The sequence below is a fragment of the Etheostoma cragini genome, chromosome 9 (genome assembly GCF_013103735.1).
Source record: "Etheostoma cragini isolate CJK2018 chromosome 9, CSU_Ecrag_1.0, whole genome shotgun sequence".
In the NCBI taxonomy this organism is placed as follows: Eukaryota; Metazoa; Chordata; class Actinopteri; order Perciformes; family Percidae; genus Etheostoma; species Etheostoma cragini.
Genome location: NC_048415.1, coordinates 4,344,542 through 4,349,668, shown reverse-complemented (window position 1 = coordinate 4,349,668; position 5,127 = coordinate 4,344,542). Strand labels below are relative to the sequence as shown.

The following is a 5,127-nucleotide window of genomic DNA, read 5'->3' as shown; positions in this document are numbered from 1 at the left end:
GTGTATGTGTGTGTGTGCACGTGCGTTTATGTATAAATATATATGTACACATATACATGTGTATGTGTATTAATTCACTAACTTGCTTTGTGTCTTTTGGTCAGCGATGCTCCATTGCTGCTTATTATTTAAATACCACACACTAAGACAACTTGGGAGTTTTTTTGCTTTAAAAAAGGGACATCAATTACAAATTTTGAAATATATAATAAAGGTAGAGCAAAAAAAAATAGAAAGTAAACAGGTAAATACACTGTAGAAGGTATGGCTCCTTTCTTCCCTTTCTTTTACTTTGTATCCACTTCAATTTCACAGATTAAATGTGCGCCCATTATGGGTAATCCGTTATACATATTGTTATTTGAGTGCTGCAGCACTCAGTTACACAGAACGGGGTTTCAAAAATGGGTATGTGCGTGCATGCGTCTAAACAAAAGTAAAACTTGAGGTTCCTTCCTACTGACCAAATTGCAATTTTTTTACTAAAGCTAAACGTCCAGTCTGTGGCTGGATGACGTGTTTGTTTTGCAAAGACCAAGAAAAATTCACTGGAAAATAATACTAATTGTATCTGAGCAGTAAATTGAAAATTAGCATAAAATCTGCAATAACAGTTTTTTCACTTGTAGCCAGTGGAAACAACTTCTGTTTGTCCTTGAAGTATGGTATCATATGGTGGATTCTTAGTGTGGAGTTGTGTTTCTGGCAAAGAATGGTCTGCCATAAAATGCTAGCAGGTACAGATAGTGCTTTTTAGAGCGCTTCTACTGAAAACAGCAGCCTGCTTTGGCTGCAAACATCATGCAAATGAACTAAAACAGGAAAGATGTAGGCCGGGCAGCTAAACAATGAGCTGACATTCACTATAGAGTTCTGTGAGGTTGAGGGGACCTGCGGATTCGGGTGATAATTCTCTCAGTGACCCCTCCAGGCAAAAATAAGTTCCTTTTAAGGTGTTTGCTGTTGCAAATTAGTAGAAATATACAATTTCTAAGAGACAGGGTTGCAAACAAAAAGAAGCACATGACAATGCATTAAAGTCTCTTAGGTTCTTTAGAAAGCCGAGTGGTCCTTAAAACAAGGCCCTGCTTGTTAAACCAGGTAGAAATTACATGGCCAGAATTGAAACAAAGTTAAATTGTATGTGATGTACAACCAAGATACTTCTGTCAAGAATCACATATGACCTGGCAAATTTGCATGGGATCAAAATAACATTTATTCCCAAATCTCAGTTGTGAATAAATCTTTCTCATTACTTTAACCCTGTCCTCTCGTCCTTATCAGCATGAGACAACTCCTTATATGTGATCAACACCTGGAGCTGAGAGCTGCCCTAGAGTGTCTAACCAGGAGGTTTAACAGCTCAACTGTCCCTTGTTCCTCTCCGTCCACTAATGCAGCTCTTAACACTCTCATCACCCCTTGCTATAACCCTCATTAGCTTATCAGGACAAGACAAAAGGGGAATATTAACACCGCCTAACCCACTCGGGAGCCAAGCTGTGGTGTCACATCTAGATTGCAGGTATTAATGCGCAAGTCTCCCCCATCCTTGTCCACTGATATAACTCTGTAAGCCTCTCATTGCCTTATCATCTTAAGACAATACCCCTCTGATTCCTCCTCTTCTACCTGAGAGTCGGTGTATTTACCAAGATATTCACTGGTCATCCATTACACGCGGCACCTGAGACTCAAATACACGACCACCAAATTTCACCTTAACCCCTCTGTATCCTCATTACCTTATCTTGGGAAGTCAAGGAATAGCAGAGGTAGCTTTAGTTAGCTTAAGGTGACTGATTGACTTTGCTAGCTTTTGGATTAGCTGTACGGCTACCGCAGCTCCGCAGGCCAAGGTGAGGGCTGCCTTAATGCAGCAGCTTTGGGGCAGAAAGCTGCCTAATTTCAGCTTCTATGGCGAGGCTTCAGGAGGCTTCCTGAGAGCCCCAGTGAGTGGCAGCTAAGACAAAGTAGCGCAAGGTTAATCCCAGCTGTGAAGAAGTCAGAAGGTATTAGTAGATATTTAAATGAAGGAACCAGTACACCTGTTTAAACCGTGTGGGTGAATATACATCCTTTCTACAGTATGTTTTCAAAGACTAATATGCAAACAGACAAAAAAAATGCAAACTAGCAAAGTAACTGTGCAGTACAGTTTAGGTTTGAATTCAATCAGAATGTATTTGTAGGAACATGACAGTGGAGGAACAACTAACAGAAACAAGCCCTGCCAAGGTGACAAGGAAATTAAATGTTCATGGCGCTTTGCCTCTACAGTGTAGATTTGGTTTTAACACAATGAAGGGGCAGTATGTAATGCATACCTGCCAACTCTCCCATTGAACTGTGATTCTATTATATGCATTTTATCTGTTTTATGTTGTGTTATAACTCATACAGATTTGCCAACTATCACAGAAATTAAATGAAAAATCCACTTTTTTTGATAGGCAAAAACCCAGATTGGATTGTTCACCTTTTCTCACTGCTCACTCTTTTTTTCACATGTGACTTGACAACTCAAAGGGATCTTCCTCTAAGGGGCAAACATTTTCTATTCTTCACTCTTCTAGGTCTATTATTAGGACTTTGATAGGAAAATAAAATATCAGTATAATTGACAAAATGGTTCACTAAACCTCTTAATGGTGTACCATCCGTACATAAACTCCAACATATCCTCATACACAACATTATAGGTCCATTTATAAAGACTTTATTTACTGGCACACCGTGGTGGTTTAATCATGTAACTGTGATCATGTGACTGTTCTATTTTACATAACCTGTGCAGTTTTAAACGCATAGAAAATGTTATTAAACAGAACTAGGCAAACAAAAATAATTGATAATGGTTAGTAAAACCTTAGGGAATGGCTTAAAATGATTCATGTAAAACAACAAAATAAGGACGCAACATGAGATAACCGGATTTTATGTGAGCCGTCCACCACCCCAACCTTCCTCTTACGCAGAATTTGCCACTTTTATACTTTTGTTCTTGCCTACTAAGAAACCCAATTGCGTGTCGTTATTTCCTGCTTCCATATGGTTGTTTTCTGCTGATGTTGATGAACTCACACATTTAGGTCAATGACAGTTTAATTCTTTGTTGTTGTGGTGTTCCATCCAAATCAATCCAACATTTTCCACCCAATATCCAAACCGAGTTTGTGAGTCATAACACACAAACACTTTAAGAAACCAATCTGTAATGTCTACAATGTAAAAGTATCAAACACAGAACACAGTGAGGTCTTCTGTTCCCCAGACTGAAACAACAAAACAATAGGGAGAGTGTTACATTTCTTCTTCTCTACTCTGTCAAAATATCAACCTTTATCTATTAAGTAGTAGGTCTAAATACAGTAGGCCGATCTAATTTAACAAATATACCGGATACTTTGCTCTGACTAACCCTCCCTGCAAATAACTCCTTTTGTATGACAGTCAACTAGAACATATTGCAGTGCATACATTGTGTTGTAATTGCTATATTTTGTCCATGCTGTCAGACACATATCATTACAGCTTTGGGGGAACTACCCAGGTATTACTGTCAGTGTAAAAAAGGCATTTATGGCCTTTGATCATCCTGGTATGCTATACTTGTACAAAATAAATGGAAAAGAAAATGAGTTGTACACAGCATTCAAAGATTTAGCATTGCTTTTAAATGTTTTTTAAACATCTTCATTAGCATAGACATGGTACCCAAACAAGAAGCACACGTGCAAATACTGTATCTATGTATCATTCACATAATCAAACACTGTACAACTTCCAAATTTAATGAAGATACTGTCCAACTTTGGATATGGTAAACATCTTACACACAGCCCTCCACTGCTTCCAAAAACACGCCTATGTGTAGTAAGCAGGGGACTCAGAGTTCAAAGATTAAGTACAGAAGATGTCAAAATCAGTGGGTCAGCTGGCAGACAGAGGAAATGACAGGCTTAATGACTGGCTGCTGCTGCTAATGACTTCCTATGCACAGCTAGCTGGGTGGAAGAGGAGTCTGAGTGACATAGATATACACACACACACACACACACACACACACACACACACACACACACACACACTTGCAGGTGCAGTGTCACACAGACTTACAGATGAAATCAGCCCACGGCCTCTCCTGTTCGATGAGCTGTAATTGGAGGTTAGCCAGTCCTGAGAGGCGCTCACTACTTTAATAGCCCATCAGCACGGGTCACAGCACATCGCTAACCTGGCAGAGATTAATAACCCGTGAGATTTAATAGAGAAGAGGCTGCTACGGTCATATTCAAAAGAATGTGTATCACAGTGTAAAGGATGACAAGCAGCAGCTGGCATTTAATATTAAATATCTATTTTGATACCTTTAGTCATGTTTGATGTTAACTGGTGCCATAGCTTCAAATATGTCTTTTTGATATTTTTGCTCTATTGATGTTACAGGGTACCTGAAAAATACATATTTTATAAATAATGAAATGCTGGTTAAGGAAATACCACACACTGCTCTTGTATTCAAGACATTTATTCCAAATAACTTCTGATGTGTGGTACAAGACAACCACTGTAACAGTATTTTTGGTGTCTCCTAAGTCCATGTGGGTTTGAAACTTGTATGTGCATGATGCAATATGTACAGCTATTGAACAGTACATCAAGACCTCTTACTCTGATACAAGGTCTGCAGGGACCAGAACAGTAGTTTGATTCAATAACTGACTTGAATGCAAGAGCAGTGTGTGGGAATCGCTTTTCATTTGGGAATAATAATGCAATATCAATTTTAAGATATTAGCCTTTTTCCATATTTAATATTAGCATAGTTTAATATATAACATAACTTTGAATTGGAACACATTAGTGTTAGGTAAAGACATAAGACTTAATTTTGTATTCTCATTTTAAAAGTAAAAATTAGGGGCATTGAAACTTTAGATTTTTATTATTTACAAAGTGTTTTAGTTCTTAATTAAAGATACAAGTCTTTTGGTAAAATGACAAATAGCGTTAAAATAATGTGAGGGTTGGAATACTACAACATGTGACTGTATATAATTTAAAGAAACAAGAAAGTGAAAAGCCATTGTATGTACACACACACACACACACACACACACA

General features: G+C 38.1%; 1 long non-coding RNA gene across 1 annotated transcript in view; it reads left to right on the top strand.

Annotated features, from left to right (window-relative positions):
* The first annotated feature begins 400 nt into the window (after nucleotides 1-400).
* The window catches only part of LOC117950054, a 7,033-nt gene continuing 2,306 nt past the window's right edge, over nucleotides 401-5,127 (top strand). The window contains exons 1-2 of the long non-coding RNA XR_004657802.1: nucleotides 401-412; nucleotides 2,950-2,951. This is a non-coding gene — a long non-coding RNA (uncharacterized LOC117950054). The remainder of the gene's footprint in view (nucleotides 413-2,949; nucleotides 2,952-5,127) is intronic.